This window comes from Oryx dammah, unplaced genomic scaffold, assembly GCF_014754425.2.
Source record: "Oryx dammah isolate SB20612 unplaced genomic scaffold, SCBI_Odam_1.1 HiC_scaffold_13, whole genome shotgun sequence".
NCBI classification, from domain to species: domain Eukaryota; kingdom Metazoa; phylum Chordata; class Mammalia; order Artiodactyla; family Bovidae; genus Oryx; species Oryx dammah.
In genome coordinates, this window is record NW_024070197.1 from 6,911,060 (window position 1) to 6,929,374 (window position 18,315).

The window sequence follows — 18,315 nt, forward strand, 5'->3', positions numbered from 1 at the left end:
ACCCATGAAGAAGGGCATTAATTTCTGCTGATGGCAACTGATACAGAGGCAATAAACCTGGGCAACATGAGACAGACTGTTAGGAAGGGATGGGGAAACCTCTCTGAGCCTAGACATGAAGGGTGACAAAGGGCCTGAGGCATGGTGGCCTGATGGTGAGAAAAGGAACTACAGTGTCAGACAGAAATGGTTTGGGTATTTGGAAACAGAGAAAAAGTAAATGAGACCAGGACAGGCTGAACCATGAGCAAAGGGTCAACTCCCAGGATGAGGCTACAGACACTGACAGGGCCCTGAGCTTGACAGAGGGCTGTGGAAAAACAGCGAGGAGTCAAGCTTTTGACCCAAGAACAAATGAAAGCCGTGGAGGTCTGAACGTCAGGACATTAAAAAAAAAAACTCCCTTCATATTTAGCCTCATTCATAGAAGTCATCTAATTCTGAGCCTGTGATCCTGCCTCCATCATATAGTTTTCCTTTTCCTTTTTCATTCAGGGAGGACTGGGATCTATTTAAAATTCTCATTACCACCAGAAACTCCCTCCAAACCAGAACTGCCACACACAGACACACAGCCAATTTGGCTAATCGTTTCAGGGGCCAGTGTTGCTCACGCTCAGACATTCCAGTCTAGTCTCTCATCTGCATGTTACAAGTGCACTCCCTCAGGCCCAGAGAGAAGCCGTTTATGAGAAGGTCTGAGCTGAGTGAAGAGAACCAGGTATAACTGAATAATGAAATGGGAGGCTGAAGGGCAAGTGGGCCAAGTTTGTCCTTATTGCCCATCCCATTTAAGACCAGGAACATCTGTCATGTATCTGAGCAAAAGAAACTTTTCTTTCAAGATTGGGTCAAACTGATACCAAGCAGGTAATTCTTTATCATACGATTGCAGTAAATATTTTAAAAATACAGAATTGCAAATATATATCCACTGGTACAAAAAACATTGTAAGGGGTCAGCTTGGAAATAGGATCTGAGCAATCTTTTTCGTTATGAAGAGAGAGGCTCTGTTGGAAGGTTGCAGGTCAATCCAGCCCATCCTTCCTCATTTGCACAGAAAAGTCACAAAGGAACCTGAGGGAAATATCTTCCTATCACCACACAGCTCACTTTTTTTCACTGATCATAGAAAATGGAGAAAACAGACCATTAGACTAACCAGTTAAACTAGGTGTTTTTCTTTTTTTGACAGGGAAAAATGAAGCATTTTGTTGGTTTTATCATGTTAAATGTTCTTTTATTTTCCCATTTCTCAAAGAAATGCCTTTAATTTCACAAGATCTAAGGTCATACCTCCATTATCCTCTGGTAAAGAGCTGAGACCAGAAATATCCATTTGTGTGCACACATAAACACATATGCACAATTCATGTCTTCGGTAAAACCACAGTTGAAAATATGTCTATTTTATTTTACGATGTTGAGAGGGTAACAGGCAGGAAGGCTAGGGGTCTCCAAAGGGAGGAAATAGGCTGCAAGTGTCAGACATTTTTATCTCTCTTAAGCAGCATGAGGAAACAAACTAGCAATATATTTTTCCTTCTCTATACAAGTCTAAAAGGAGGTTTCTCTTAAAATACTGGGTTGTCATAATGACACCTGGGGTCAGATTCTCAAGACAATCAGGACTGAAGGTGCCTGGCGGTCCCCACACAAGCTCCTGTCCTAATTACACCTGAGCAACCCCTGGTATTAATAACTGTGGGGGGCCAATCCATCGATTTCCTTTCAGATACTGGGCAACTTACTCCATGCTTACTGAAGCCCCTGGCCCATTTCCTTCTGGATCCGCTTCCGTAATGGGACTGTCTGGATGGGCCAAAGGGTATTCTTTATGTAGTAACTGAGATTCTGTGTTACTTTCACACGAGTTTCTGATTGTGCCAGAGTCTACCTCACCCCTTTTGTGGAGGAATATACTGAACAAGGTCCATGCCTCTGTTTTCATAAATATGGAGCCCTCCCTTTCTCTCCCTTTAGTTGAACAAATGTAAATCCTAGAGTATGGGCTGATGGAAAATCTGTGGGTCAAGCACAAAAGGCTATTCCTGTAGTTGTCAAGCTCAAAGACCCACTTAATTCCACATAAGAAGCACTATCCGCTGAAACCTGAGGTTAAGGGTTAAAGGACATCATCGAAAATTTAAAGGAGCAGGGACTATTAGTTCCCTGTAACAGTCCATGTAACACTCCTATTTTGGGTATAAAGAAATCAAATGGTAAATGGAGACTAGTTCAAGATTTACAAATAATAAATGAGGCTGTAGTTCCTTTACACCTCATGCTGCCTAATCCTTATACTCTATTATCTGAAATTGCTGAATGAGCCAAATATTTCTCAGTAATTGATTTGAAAGGTGCTTTCTATTCTGTGCCTTTGGCGGAGAAAAGTCAATTTCTATTTGCCTTTGAAGACCGTATGCAGTCAGCTTCTCAGTTAACCTGGACAGTTTTGCCGCTGGGATTTCGTGAAAGTCCTCACTTATTTGGACAAAGTTTGTCACGGGATCTATAAAACTTTAATAGCTCCGAAGCGGTGGTGTTACAACATGTAGATGATATTTTGCTCTGTGCTAAGACAGAGGAAGCTTGTTCAGGAGCCTCAGAAGATTTAACTTCCTGGCAGGCTGCAGTTAAAAGGCATCAAGAGAAAAGGCTCAGCTTTGTCAACAATCTGTTAGATATCTGGGCCTAATCATATCAGAAGGGACTAGGGCCATAGGCCCTGAGAAAATTAAACCCATACCAAATCATCCCCTACCTATGACTTTAAGACATTTGAGAAGATTTCTGGGAATCACAGGCTACTCTCATATTTGGATTCCGGGTTATGGGGAACTTGCCCGGCCTTTATATAAACTTATAGCTGAAACTCAGCAGGCCCAAACAGACAAACTGCTTTGGTCTCCAGATACTCAAAAGGCTTTTAAGGTTCTTCAGACTGCCCTCCTGCAAGCTCCCACTTTTAGCTTGCCCACAGGGTCAGGATTTAATTTGTTTGTCACTGAAAGAAAAGGTGTGGCCTTGGGAATTTTGACACAAGCCCGAGGGCCTCACAAGCAACTTATTGCTCATCTAAGCAGAAAATTAGATGTAATTTCACGTGGGTGGCCCCACTGCCTAAAAGTAATTGGGGCAGAGGCTTTAATAAAGCTTTAAAAATATTTACTCGACAAAATCTCACTGTCCTGACTTCTCACGATGTGAGCAGAATCCTAAATTCTAAGGTTAGTATTTGGATGACAGACAGTAGGCTTCTTAAATATCAGTCATTGCTGTTAGAAGGACCAGTAACTAAGCTTAAAGTCTGTGGACATTTAAATCCTGCCACTTTCCTTTCTGAGAAGGAAAATGAAACACCAGATCATGATTGTTTCCAACTTCTAACTTTAAACTATGCAGCTTGGGAGGATCTAATGGATACCCTATTAGACAATCCTGACATGGACATATTTACACATGGCAGTTCTTTTGTTCAGGATGGAAAGCATAAAGCAGGTTAGGCCATGGTGACTGCTGAACAGGTTTCAGAAACAAAATCTCTCCCCCAGGGAACCAGTGCTCAGTTAGAGGAGCTTGTGGCTCTGACCCGAGCTCTAGAGTTACGCAAAGGGCAGCGAGGAAATATCTACATGGATTCTAAGTATGCTTATTTGACTTTACATGCTCATGCTGCAATATGGGAAGAAAGACAGTTTAAAACATCAACAGGAGAACCTATGAAGCATTTCAGAGAGATTGAGAGACTTTTAACTGCTATATATTGTGTAGCTGTTATGCATTGCAAAGGGCACAGCAGGGATGGGAGTAAAGCAGCTCAAGGTAATCAGCTGGCTGACTCTCAAGCCAGAAAAGCCGGCACTTTATGAAACCCCTTCATTGCAGACGCCTTTGATCTCCTCAGGTCCTGAGAAACAGGAAAAACCATAATATACTGAGCAAGAATTAGAAAGATATGAGAAAAGAGGAACTAAAATTACAAATAAAAGATGGTTATAGTCCCAGGATAGACGATTAATAATTCCTGAAAATGCTCAATGGAATATTCTTAAGGGTTTACAGCAGAGTTTTCATTTGAGTGCAGAGAGTACTTACCAGACTGCTTCTCGTTTGTTGAAGGTAAAAATGTAATGAAAACTTTAAAGAACATTATCAAAAGGTGTGAGGTTTGTCAGAAAAATAACTCAAAGACTGAGAAGCTAGCAATATCTGGATTACAACGAAGTGGAAGGTATCCTGGAGAGGGCTGGGAAATTGATTTTACTCATAAACCAAAAGCTAATTTGATATTCTTGCTTACAAGTTTGGGTAGATACTTTTACTGGATGGATTGAGGCTTTTCCCTTTTGTAGTAAGCAGGCTAAGGATGTTATAAAGATTCTAATCCATGAAACTATCCCCAAGTTTGGGCTGCCATGGAGCCTTCAGAGTGACAATGGCTCCACATTTAAAGCTGCTGTAACTCAGGGGGTATCTGAAGCTCTAGAAATAGAGTATGACTTACACTGTTTCTGGAGACCCCAATCTTCAGGAAAGGTTGAAAAATCTAATGACATTATCAAAAGACATTTGCACAAATTAACTAAAGAGACACAGGACAACTGGATTAAAGTCCTACCCATAGCTTTAATGAGGGCTTGAACTGCCCCCAAAAGGGAAGGACTGTCCAGCTTTGAATGTATTTATGGAAGGTGTTTCTTATGCACAGACATAGTTATAGACCCTGAAGCCTTGGAATTAACTAGTTATATAACTCAGCTCTCAGCTTTTCAACAGGCATTAACAGAACTCTGGGAGATGACTCCTGACCTAGCCTCTGAGTCAAGCAAGCCTCTATTTGAGCCAGGAATCGAGGTCCTCATAAAAACATTGGGATCTGGGGGCCCATCCCTCGAGTCCCTCTGGGAAGGCCCTTACCAGGTAATTCTTTCTTCTTCCACAGCTGTCAAAGTGCCAGGAATTGGTTCGTGGGTACATCACACTTGAGTTAAGAGGTGGCACCCTGACCAGAATTAAGTGACTTCATTTTATGTCTTTACTTTCTATGCTCTGACTTTGTACCTTTCAGATGGGCCTGATAATCTATGTGAGCCTACTGCTGGTTCCAAAAATCCTGAGTGTGCTGTTTGATCCTCAAGACAATGACTTCCTCTCCTGGGCTCACTCCTATGCTGCATTCCACAATTGGTCTAACTGCTGGGTCTGTGGAGCACTCCCCTCTTCATCATGAAAGGCTTCCTGTGGTGGACATCTCCACTTCAAGAAAAAGACTTTCTCCAAATCTGCGCGAATACCTTCGACAGCAATCATATGTGATGCCTCTTCTACATCTGATGGCATCTACCAACCCTAAATTGGACTGGTGCAACACTTTGTACTTCAACTATGGACATAATGTGACTTTTAATTTTGATTATACATTGTCTCAGTTTAATGACTATTTCGCTACACATAAGGCAATTAGGTCTGGATCTAATGGTTTTTTACCTGACGTTTATCAAATATGGGATGAGGTTATATGGCTAACTCCTGAAAAAGGACGTCTAGTATCTACTGCCCCTATATGCTGGGAACAAACAGAGCCATCCTCAAAAGTCAGCCAACAACTTAATTACAATGATTAGAAATGATTGGGATTTTTGCCTCAGGATGTATGCAATGTAATCATTCCCGGGTTTTCCAACCCCAATTCAGGTCCTCCCTTTGTCTGGCCAGGCACTAATTGGGACTGGATATCTCAGTCAGCTGGCTTGCTCCAAACAGGATCTATTGGATATATGGCTCTTACTTATGGGCATGGCTTCCCCTTGGTTGGATAGGGAGATGCACCCTGGGTCTAGCCTTTACTCACGGCTTTATATTTTCAGAGCTTCCAGAAAAGCCTCCTAATTTACCCCACCTTAAAACTTGGTGGGCAAGGTCTGTATTTCACTGGTATGATTATTTGGCTGCAGTCTTTGTTGCCTCTTTGGGAACTACAGATGATATGCTACGAGTGGATGCTTTGACTAATTTTACTCAACAGGCATTACAAGATTCTCAAAAAGCTATTTCAGCTCTTAATGCTGAACAAGCACAAATGAGAAAGGTGGTTTTACAAAACAGATTGGCTTTAGATATTCTGACAGCTGCGCAAGGAGGAACTTGTGCCATTATTCATACCCAATGCTGTACATATATACCTAATATGAGCCCTAATGCTATTCATTTGACTAAACACATGAACAAGATGACTGGGGCTATGGATATTCCTGAAGCCTCAACTGCCTCATTTTGGGACATGTTAACTAGTGCCCCATGGTGGAAAACTATCTTACTTACAATAATTCTGATTGTTTTGTTTTGGCTGTTTGCTCCCTGCATCTGTAACTGTGTAACTGGATTTGTTTCTAGTTGCACGAAAGCTTTTAAGTTACAAATGGCTGTGTTAGGGGAAGCACACTGATTGAAACCCCCAACCCTGGCCAGGGATCATAGTAACCATTTGCATGAGTTGTTTTATGACAGGAGATCCTGATAAGGAACACGGAACTAATGAGTCACCATTAACCTGAAGAGTTTGGGAAAGGTCGAAAGGAGACATGGAGTGTCTGTCCACTTCCCAGAATCCCTCTCGCTAGCATCCATGTTGGCTGAGCGATGTGTGCACCACCAGGAAAGACTGAATTAGAATGATTGGAAAAAGACCACCCAGAAACTAATCTCATCACCATAAAATCCGAGACTGTGGGCTGCCCAGCAGAGCAGTTCTCCTGGGTTCCCTTACCCTATTGCTCTCCACCCAAGTGCCCTTCCCAATAAAATCTCTTGCTTTGTCAGCACATATGTCTCCTCGGGCAATGCATTTATGAGTGTTAGACAAGAGCTCAGTTTCGGACCCTGGAAGGGGTCCCCCTTACTGCAATAGTTGCTCAAACTCCTGCTACTGCTGCAGCTTCTTCCAACTACTATTTGAGGGTTAGGAGAACATGTTGCCGTTGCCTCACCAATTTAGGGACAAAGCCCATTTTCAGCTCGGAAGCAGTTATGGAACGAGAATGATGCCCCTTGTCCCCAGGCAACATAATTCTTCTAAAAGAAAAGGGGGGAATGAGAGGGTAACAGGCGGGAAGGCCAGGGGTCTCCAAATAGAGGAAATAGGCTGGAAGTGTCAGACATTTTTATCTCTCTTAAGCGGCAGGAGGAAACAAACCAGCGATACTTTTGTCATTCTCTATACAAATTTAAAAGGAGGTTTCTTTTAACATACCTTGTTGCCATAATGACACCTGGTTTTACCTGAAGTTAACTATTCTCAAATCTTGAGTTAACCAAGGCATTTTTCTTATGGAAATGTTTGTCTTAAGCTATGTGAATGGACTATGCATTTACCCCAGACTCTGTCTTCAAGTCTGTTCCGCCTAATGGCTCAGAACCTACTTCACAAACCAGTATGTTATACTCAGATACTGTCCCCTAATCTATGTAAACAAAACTATTTGCAAGGTAATCTGCCCTTCTACAAGATTCAAATCAATCATTTTTGGCCTGGGATGAATCATCTGGTGCCAAGATTATGCCAAAATGCATCTATGGATGAGGGGCCTGGTGCCATTCTGAGTTTTAAAACATTCCTTTATTTCATTAACAGACTGAAGGCAATGGCACCCCACTCCAGTACTCTTGCCTGGAAAATCCCATGGACGGAGAAGCCTGGAAGGCTGCAGTCCATGGGGTCACTGAGGGTCGGACACGACTGAGTGACTTCAGTTTCACTTTTCACTTTCATACATTGGAGAAGGAAATGGCAACCCACTCCAGTGTTCTTGCTTGGAGAATCCCAGGGATGGGGGGTGGGCTGCTGTCTATGGGGTGGCACCGAGTTGGACACGAATGAAGTGACTTAGCAGTAGCAGTGACTATAATAGCACCCCACTCCAGTTCTCCTGCCTGGAAAATCCTATGGATGGTGAAGCCTGGTAGGCTGCGGTCCATGGGGTCACTAAGAGCCAGACACAACTGAGCGACTTCACTTTCACTTTTCACTTTCATGCATTGGAGAAGGAAATGGCAACCCATGCCAGTATTCTTGCCTGCAGAATCCCAGGGACAGAGGAGCCTGGTGGGCTGCCGTCTATGGGGTCACACAGAGTCGGACACGACTGAGACAACTTAGCAGCAGCATCAGCCACCCCCCATTCTGAACCCTCTTCCACCTCCCTCCTCACCAGATCTCTCTGGGTTGTTCCAGAGCACTGGCTTTGGGTGCCCTGCTTCATGCATTGAACTTGCACTGATCATTCCATTTTACATATGGTAATTTACATGTTTCAGTGCTATTCTCTCAAATCATCCCACCCTCACCTTCTCCCACTGAGTCCAAAAGTCTGTTCTTTACATCTGTGTCTCCCTTTGTTGCCCTGCATGTAGGATCACTGGTACCATCTTTCTAAATTCCACATATATGTATTAATGTACAGTATTTGTCTTTCTCTTTCTGACTTATTTCACTCTGTATAATAGACTCTAGGTTCATCTACCTCATTAGAACTGATAAACGAGGTGACATTTTTGGTAAGTATGGCACAAAATAGTCTAAGATGGTTTACTACTTACCGAAGAAAATTTGAAATGTATGAGATGAAGGGAAGAAAGCACTCAGGCAAGGAATGAATCTGAAAAAAATTTGGAAAAATAACTGAATGATTTTTAATCTAAAAACCTGGTGTCAAAGGTTAAAAAAATGTGGAGAATAATCGTATTTAGAAAAGGATGATAAAAGTAGAATACTGGAAACTAAAAAAGCTTATTTCTGAAGTTAAAAATGAGTACAGAAACTGAATGAATTAAGACCTATTCCAAGCTACAAAAAGCACCATACATAAAGAAAGGAGAAAATGTGAATCCGTTTAAAAAAAAAAAAAAGTGTTCCTTTAAAAATGCTACCCAATAATGATACAGTGGATAAGAATCTGCCTGACAATGCAGGGGACGTGGGTTCTATCCCTGGTTCAGGAAGATCCCACAAGTTCAAGCCACTAAGCCTGTCCACTACTGAGCCTGTGCTTTAGAACCTGGGAAGCACAACTCCTGAGCCCACAGCACAGCACAGCCAAAAAAATTCATCAAAAAAAAAAAAAAAACAAACCTACTACAGTGTGACACTCTAGAGACGGTCATTTCTTGCTCCAGGTCTCTTCTTCCCTGACCTCTACCTTATGATAGGACCAGAGAAGGGGGTCACTCACAACTCAGTGAATCAAGCCACTGCCCCAGGCTCAATAGGGTTTGCAAAGGAAAGTCATCTTCTGCCACAAGTAATAAAAAAAGACACAAGCCTCAAAGACAGGAGTTTTGAAATTCTCATCCTCCTCTGTATAACTAAAAAAATCATCTGTATCCAAAAACTGGCCACACCTGGATCGAGCTTACCCCTCTGTTCACCTCGCTCCCTATTTCATCTGGGTCTCGGTGTCTCTTTCTCCCCCTCTGCTCTCCTGCTGTTCCTGTCCTATTTCCTCCCTCACACGTGTCCTGTCCAGGCTGCTGCAATTCGTTCTCCCTCGAAATGCTCTCTCTCACCAACCTTCCTGAGTCTTTCAAAAATCCATACCTATGTCTGCCTCTTTCTTCCCCCATTTCGGCTCCCTCTCTGCGCTCCAGATTACTCCTCTTCTTTCGCTGTGACTCTCCCTTCCTCCTCACTCTCTGGCAGGCCATGTGGCTATGCTTCCTTCCAGCCCTTTCTCCCTCTGCTCCTACCTTTCTCTGCCAGCACCATAAAACCGCCCACCTCAGATTGAGACTTGAACCCTTGTGGCGGGATTCCAACCGGGTGAAAACACAACTCAGGACCCTAACTCAAGAGGCCTGGACTCAAACCTGGCCAAAACCCAGTTAGGGACTCTCCACCTCTGACGTCCCTCATCGCCCTTCGCCTCCCCGCTCCTATCACTGAGACAGGGCAGTTCTCCCTATGCTGTTTTCCAATCCCTGGAGATCTGGCTTTCTAATTTATTAATACTTCTCTATTTTACTCACTTGGCTATTTTCAAGGCTTAACCTCTTTGACTTGACTATCCCTTTGCAAATTCCTCAGCCATTCTGTTTTCCCATTGGTTCTCGCTGATGCTTTTCTCCTCGGTTTCAGTTATTTCTCTCAGTCCTTCTGACTCTGCTTCTCCTGATCCTCCTGCCTCCTCAATTTACTGAGTGGGCGACAGAACGAGACGCCCCCGGACCGGAAGAGCACCTTTTCCCCCGAGTTGAATTGGGTATGGGACACACATGGCTGGCCCAGGTCACCTACCCTATGCGGGGTGACGGGACGGGCTGACAGGAAAGGGGGCTGCTGCGGGGCAGAAGGAGCTGCCTCAGGAGACGCGAGGACGGAGGGGCTGGGAGGGAGGGGGCTCAGGAGCGGGGCGGCCTCGCCGGAATCCCGGGACCGGGGAGAGGGCGCGGCCTATCTGGGCTCTGCCTCCAGCGGTCGAGAAGGCGACGGGGCGGGCGCGACTCCAACTCGCGAGAGAGGGCTTTACTTGGCGAGGCCAGAGGTCAAAAAGGGTTTTAAGCAGGAAAATGTCGCCAGAAGCGGGGTTTACGCGCACCAGGGCCGAAACCGCCTCAGCAACACTTAAAACCCGAACGAAAAGATAACTGGGCCGCAACGGCAGCTGCAGCGTTTATTCGGAGCGAGCACAGGGTGCCAGGGTTTTCAGGTCGCTGGCAATTCCCACACCATGAGGACGAGTGAGCAGGGGCGGAGGTGGGGATTGGAGGGTTGGCGAGCTCTGCAAACTTACTCTAGAAGGAAGCTTAGGCGCCGCTCGGGGACCTCGGCTCCACGCTCTCTGACTTCCGGCTCTGTGGGAAAGAGCTTTTGGTTTTAGAGCCGTGGCTTCCGACCAGGGGCGGGGCGAGCACCCGCTGTGCGCAGAGTTCCTGGGAGGGGCGGGGAGCGGAGGGGGCGGGGCCTGTTACCTTTACAGTATTAAGTTACCGTCTGTAACACTGCTCAGGTAAAAGCTTCAAGTTATGTCGGAAGCCAAGATACTTCCTCTTAAGACTAAAAGGGTTTATTCTCAATAAAAACTGCTTTTCACAGCATGTTGTGCTCAGATCCTGCTAGTGAGGCTGAAGCAATTCAGGGATCTGGGAACTTGGGCAGTTTTAAGAAACAAAAATGGGACTAGTCTCTGTATTACAAATACAAAACTCTGCCTGGGTAGAAATGGGCTATTCCCTACTCATACACTACAAAACAGCAAACTTAGGGTCAGTACCTGGGTGTCTGAGAGGGAGGACTTAAGGGATGTGATCATTTGGGTCACTAACCACAGCCTTTTAAGAGCAAGACACTTTAAATGATTATAAACTGCGTTATTGTTTCTTTTATCCAACGTGTTTTAATTATTTCCCCTTTCTAAACCCAACTCTTTAAACAATGACATAAAGGGGTTTTATAAGCAACTCTTACAATCACAAATATCACTGTATATATTTAAGCTACAGAGAAAAAATTAACTGATATGTATACTGTGAAATGATTATAACAATAAGTTTGCCTAGCATCCACAATTTCGTATAGATAACCTAAAAATGATTCCCGACAGTGGATTCACCAATGATTTATCAGATACAACACCAAAAGTCACACCAACAAAATAAAAAAGGTAAATTGCACACATCCTAATTATCAAATATTGTGCAGTAAACCATCCTCAGCAGTGAAAAAACAATGTACACTATAATACCAAAAAATTGCCAAGCATATATTCAATAATAGTTTAACATTAAGAATACATAAAGAACTCTACAAAGTACTGATCACCAATTCCACCACAGGGATGGGGGAGCTTTCTTAACCAACCATCCCACATATTGCAAATAAAATACAAAGAGTAACATAAAATAGAAACTTAATGACAAAAATAAAAGACAATCATTTATAATGCATACAAATATAAAAAAAGGAAAGTAGCTATGCCTTGAAAAAAAACAAATGATGGTTCATCACTGAAGTTATCACTCCACTACATAAGCTCTGTCATTAAGTTGCTACAAAATTAAGTGTGGAGGCAGAATGATCAATAGCACCCAGGTGACAAGCAAGCAGCATCAGCAACAGTTTACTCAACAGCCTCACAAATATGAGGTTGTGAACCTGGACAGTACCCTTGTCAGGAGAAGTTCCTACACCTCTTGGTGAGGCTCAAAGGGCATGGTGATAGTACACGTGAACAACACGATCACAGTGCCCTTCACGCAGGCTTCTCTGACATCACTCAAAGCCAGAAAAAGATGTACAGGTCAAAGTCTTCATATACTTTCTCATATCACAGAACACACTGACCACTATACTAAGTAGCTTCAAGTGGTAATTCTGTATGCAGCAGGAAAATATTACAACCAATAAGGGAAAGTATTCTCGTTTAAAAATTTTATCTTACCCAGTAAACCCACACCACAGAGAATCCAGGAGGAGCTGCCCTGTAAACACAGGCAGATTGCCACAGCAAAGAACCCGGACATGACTTCAGACCCTAGAGCCACATACTTCAAAATCAAATTTAAAAGGAAAAATTATACAAACTAAGGAAAAGGCAAAGTCAGAAAGATTCCACACTCCCAGCCTAGATAGACCAGTACAAGGGTGGAAAACTATGAGATGTGGGGGTCTCATATCCTAAGACCTTGAGATGAGACTATTTGGTCCACCCAGAGATGCCAAGCTAAGAGCCTGAAAGATTCACACATATTCCCTTTGATGGACTGCTGTCCTTACAGTTTTCCTAAGTAACAGGCACAGAAGACCCAATCCACCAGCTTATTCCACACACCCTGACATGTATGGCAGCAAAAGGAGAACAGCAGAAACGGCTGAGCAATCTCAAGAGGCAGACAGGGACTAAGACAGTTCATTACAGGTTCTGAGGTGCCAGATAAAATTAAAGAGCAGCCAGTACTTTCCCATTTTCCAATTCTATCTTTCAAATATGACAACTGTGAGGAAAGCAGCACCGGATCAGGGGTTAGACGCTTAGGGCATCAGCTCTGATCTATATGGACTAAGAATTGAGTAGCCAATAGATCCAAGCCCACAAAGAGAGAAGAGGGGGCAAGGCAGCACACCTCATGCTCCTCACACTCAAGAACAACCAGCTCACAGCAGGGAGATGGCGAGCGTTGTGGATACAAACCTTGCCTTTGTGTCTGATGGAGCTGCAGCACCACTGGCGGGTGAAAGAACACATGATACATGTTGAAGGACAGGCTGAGGACTCGGGGAAAGGTTAAGCTTCCTCTGGGACTGTAATAAACAAACTTCTCTTTGGCCAAAGAGCTGAGAGAGTCAATTCCTAGGTAGGTTGAGAAGTCCAGGGTACCCCAGGAGGAGAAAGGGGTCTGGGGCTCTTGAGGAGGATAGAAAGTGGTCTGGAATTATCAAGGCGGAGAAAAGGACAAACTTTTTTCTTTAAGCCCAGAGCTGATGATTACCCAACAAAACAACTTTGCCTAATCTCTGTACTAAGCAGAGACATTACTTTGCCAACAAAGGTCCATCTAGTCAAGGCTATGTGGTCATGTATGGATGTGAGAGTTGGACTGTGAAGAAGGCTGAGCGCCGACGAATTGATGCTTTTGTACTGTGGTGTTGGAGAAGACTCTTGAGAGTCCCTTGGACTGCAAGGAGATCCAACCAGTCCATTCTGAAGGAGATCAGTCCTGGGTGTTCTTTGGAAGGAACAATGCTAAAGCTGAAACTGCAATACTTGTGAAGAGTTGACTCATGGGAAAAGACTCTGATGCTGGGAGGGATTGGGGACACGAGGAGAAGGGGATGACAAAGGATGAGATGGCTCTGGATGGCATCACTGACTCAATGGATGTAAGTCTGAGTGAACTCTGGGAGTTGCTGATGGACAGGGAGGCCTGGCATGCTGAGATTCATGGGGTCGCATAGAGTCGGACACGACTGAGGGACTGAACTGGAACTGAACTGAACATTGTTCTCAACGGTGAAAGACTGAAAACTTTTCTTCTGAGATCAGGAAGAAGGCAAGGATGTGCACACTGCATCACTGTTCAACAAAGGACTGAAACCCCTAACCAGAGCAATTACACAAGAAAAGGAAATCAAAACTTTCAAGGTGAAAAATTAGAAAGTTACCTTCTTCCCTAGAGGATAAAGTCTTTTGTGTATAAACTGTAGATTCCATACAGACACAAAAAAACCTCCTGCCACATCAAATAGCAATTTTAGCAAACTTGCAAGATACAACAGTCAACGTGCAAATCAGCTGCATTTCTATACACAATGAACAATGTGAAATGAAAATCACATAACAATTTTACTTGCTATTGTATTAAAAATGGATGAAATACTTAGGAATAATTCACCAAGGAGGTGAAACATATACACTGAAAACTACTTAACCATTTCTAAAAGAAATCCAAAATAAACACATAAATCTAGTAGTCATGGACTGGAAATCCCAGTACTCTATATTTCCAAGTTACTCAAAGTGTTCCACAGATTTAATGAATTCATTATGAAGCTTACAATAAAAATGTTGGTAGAAATAGAAAAAACTTGCCAGAAGTCATAAAGAATCACAGAAGTCATAAAGGGGACAACAAACTGCAAAAATACTCTTCAGTAAGTACAAAGATGAAAGATGAAGGCCACCCTTTTTAAAATTTCAAGCCATATCACAATATCATCCAGATGTTGTACTGCTGGCATAAACACGGATTTATACACCAAGGGAACAGAAGGGAATGTTCAGAAATAACCATTTGCATATATTTAAAATCTAAGAAAACCCAGTGGAAAAAAGACAGCTGCCATAACAAATGGTGAATCTATGGGTTAAACAATGAAGAGAAAACCTCACCTGCATCAAAAGTAAAAACATCTCTGTGCCAAACCACAAAATGAACACAGTGAAAAGACAAAATCTGAACAATGAAGGCAATGACAGTGAATTTCCAGCTCTCAGAGATTTAGATTCATGTCACAGTTTCAAACAGATGATGGAATAGCACACTCTCTATCACTGATTCCTGATTCTGAACTTTGCATCCCATTTCCAATCAAGATTTTGAAGTCAGTGACTCACTCACTTCGCTTCAATTACCTTAGAACAAATTTCCCTTTTTAGGTCTACTTCCAGATTTTACCAGGTACTGTGCATGTTAATACCTGACTTCCACCCACAGCTTCTTAATCCTGATTGACAGAGAGCAGACTGCACATCCAGAAGGACCCGAGGCAATCCCTGCTGCCCAACAGCACTGAGACCCCTTCTCAAACCTGTGGGTGTGAAGCCCTGCCCAGGATGGTGCCCTCCACACAAGGTCCAGGCCACTGGGTCATGGGAAGATGGGATCTAAGTGGAGATGACAGGCCCTGAGGGAAGTTCCCTGGTGAGTGTGGGTATGTACAGGCGTCAGGAAGGATACTTCAGAGTCAGAGACGATTAGTAAGTCCAAAGAAGGGATTTCAGGAAGGACAGACTGAGAATCAACTGAGAATATGATTTTACCTGAGAAACAACCATACCTCTTTTCTTGCCTTTTTTCCTCCTCTTCCCAGCTTCTTCCTCAGACAATGTAAGTTTTTAGAAGTTGATCTGACAAGTGGAAAACAGGCTGCTTCAGGCTTAGAATCAACGCCTCACCTTCGTTTGCCACAACCGCAAAAACAGAAGACCTCACTATGTGGAACAGTCCTTTGGTGTCCACTGCCTCAGGTGGGATGCTGTTTCTGCCCTCCTATTTCTTCCCTCACACCTGTCCTGCCCGCCTCGGCAACTTGTTTCTCCTCTTGCTGCTCTTCTCCCCAACCCCACCCTTCTAGTTGTCCTAAACATCTATACAACTGTCTCTTTCTTTCTCCAACTCTGCTCCCTCTCTGTCTTCTAGTCACACCCCTTCTCTCCCCGTTACACTCCCACTCTGGGGCACTCCAGGTGTCTAGGCTTCCTTCCTTCTCTTCTCTTCTAGTCAACACCTATCCCTGTTTCTCTCCTAGGATCACCCCTGTCAGCCCTCCTACCGCAGACGCGGGGCCCCTGTCTCCTTGTCTCCAACTCCTGGAGATCCCACGCCTTTGTCCATTATTCTTTCACTCACCCGCTACTTTAAGGGCTAACTCTATTTCATTTTACCATCCCTTTGCAAATGCCTCAGCCATCCTGGGCTGAGAACCCCGTCGGTTCTCTCACTGTTTTCCACTTCTGAGTTTGCCTTTCACTCTCAGTCACTTCTTCTTCTGATCCCCCTCGCCCACGTATCTACAGAAATGAGTAAATGTAACGCCCGCCTATCAAAAGAGCACCTTATCCAACAAGAGGGACTCGTGACGGAAAAACACTGGGTGTCACACGTCCAGCCCAGGGGTGAGGAAAAGGGACTGACCAGGAAGGGAGGCCTGCGGGGCAGAACAATCGGCCTAAGGAGACGAGGGCAGAGAGGCTGGGAGCCAGGGAGGTTTCGGGCGGGGCGGGCTCTCCAGAATCCCAGGACCGGGGAGACGACGCGGCTTCTTCGGGAGCGGGGCTGTCGACGCGGCCTCCAGGAGCCGACAGGGTGAGGCGGTGGAGGTGGACGTGCCCGAATCCCCCTCGCGCAGGGGAATTTACAAGGCACAGGCGTAGGTACTAACGGTTAAGTTTTAAGCAGGAAAATATCCCGAAAGGCGGTGTCTCTGGGGCCTAAGGCCGAAAAGCAAAAGGCAAGGACAAGCCTCAGAGCGATTTCGAACACTTGACTGGCAACCGCGGGCTCTGGGTTTATTTGGGGCGGACGGCGGGGTGTTGGGATATTACTGCTGCAGAACCTCCGGGACCCTGAAGATGGGCGTGGCGAGGGCGGGTTGGACGGCTAAGCTCGCAGGACACGTTTACACTCCGAGAAAAAAAGTCAAGGGCCGCCCGGCGACTGCGCACGCGCGGAAACCGAGGCTGAGCTTCCGGGTCCGGGGCTGGGCGGATGGCTGCAGGCGAGGGGCGGGGCGAGGAGCGTCCATGTCTGCAGCGCGAGAGCAAGGCGGGGCAAGGGGCTGGGAGGTGTTTAGCAGTCCTGTGATGCCCCATAAATTACAGTCTTTTTTTTTTTAATTTATTGCCTTTAACATCTAAATAGATAGCATATTCTTCTATAACAATATAGAACTGTCGATGAACAAAATAAACTTTTTGTCATGTGTTGAGGAAACAACGGTGGTGGTAGTGAAAGTCGCTCAGTCGTGTCCGACTCTGCGACCCCATGGTCTATACACTCCATGGAATTCTCCAGGCCAGAACACTGGAGTGGGTAGTCTTTCCCTTCTACGTGGGATCTTCGCAAGCCAGGGATCTAACCCAGGTCTCCCGCATTGCAGGCAGATTCTTTACCAGCTGAGCCACAAGGGAAGCCCCTGTTAGTAAGATTCATCCAGTGTTTTAGCAACACCATCTAAGCAGCCAGGGTATGGTCAGTGTTTGGGGACAGACTTAAAAATCTGCAATCCGTGGCTACCTTTGATTTCTTCTTTTAGTGACTGTTGGCTGCTAGACAGTTCTCTTCTCCTTAAATTTTTCCGATTTAATTTGAATTTTATACATTCCCCCACAGCCTTCTGGAAATTTTGAGGATGTGGGTCCAGTTGAGCTATTTCAAATCCTGAAAGATGATGCTGTAAAAGTGCTGCACTCAATATGCCAGCAAATTTGGAAAACTCAGCAGTGGCCACAGGAATGCAAAAGGTCAGTTTTCATTCCAATCCTAAAGAAAGGCAATGCCAAAGAATGCTCAACCTACCGCACAATTGCACTCATCTCACATGCTAGTAAAGTAATGCTCAAAATTCTCCAAGCCAGGCTTCAGCAATACGTGAACCACCGTGAACTTCCTCATGTTCAAGCTGGTTTTAGAAAAGGCAGAGGAACCAAAGATCAAATTGCCAACATCCATTGGATCATGGAAAAAGCAAGAGAGTTCCAGAAAAACATCTATTTCTGATTTATTGACTATGCCAAAGCCTTTGACTGTGTGGATCACAATAAACTGTGGGAAATTCTGAAAGAGATGGGAATACCAGACCACCTGACCTGCCTCTTGAGAAATCTGTATGCACGTCAGGAAGTAACAGTTAGAACTGGACATGAAACAACAGAATGGTTCCAAATAGGAAAAGGAGTACGTCAAGGCTGTATGTTGTCACTCTGCTTATTTAACTTCTATGCAGAGTACATCATGAGAAACGCTGGACTGGAAGAAACACAAGCTGGAATCAAGATTGCTGGGAGAAATATCAATAACCTCAGATATGCAGATGACACCAC

The 18,315-nt window shown here is 44.4% G+C and overlaps 1 protein-coding gene and 1 pseudogene across 6 annotated transcripts in view; one reads left to right on the forward strand and one right to left on the reverse strand.

The window, feature by feature from the left end:
* The window catches only part of LOC120871952 (zinc finger protein 665-like), a 385,017-nt gene that overhangs the window by 150,018 nt on the left and 216,684 nt on the right, over positions 1-18,315 (reverse strand). Inside the window, exons 1-2 of one of the 6 annotated variants that reach the window (XM_040252012.1) lie at positions 10,789-10,836; positions 8,600-8,658 (exon numbers count right to left, since the gene is read on the reverse strand). The exons of 2 other annotated variants lie outside the window; for them this stretch is intronic. The gene's annotated coding sequence lies outside the window, so the exon portion shown is untranslated. Of the gene's footprint in view, positions 1-8,599; positions 8,659-10,788; positions 10,880-18,315 lie in introns of those variants that run through there. 3 more of the 6 variants (XM_040252024.1, XM_040252016.1, XM_040252025.1) reach the window with 3 other exon arrangements.
* Positions 5,073-10,623, forward strand: LOC120873064 (annotated as a pseudogene).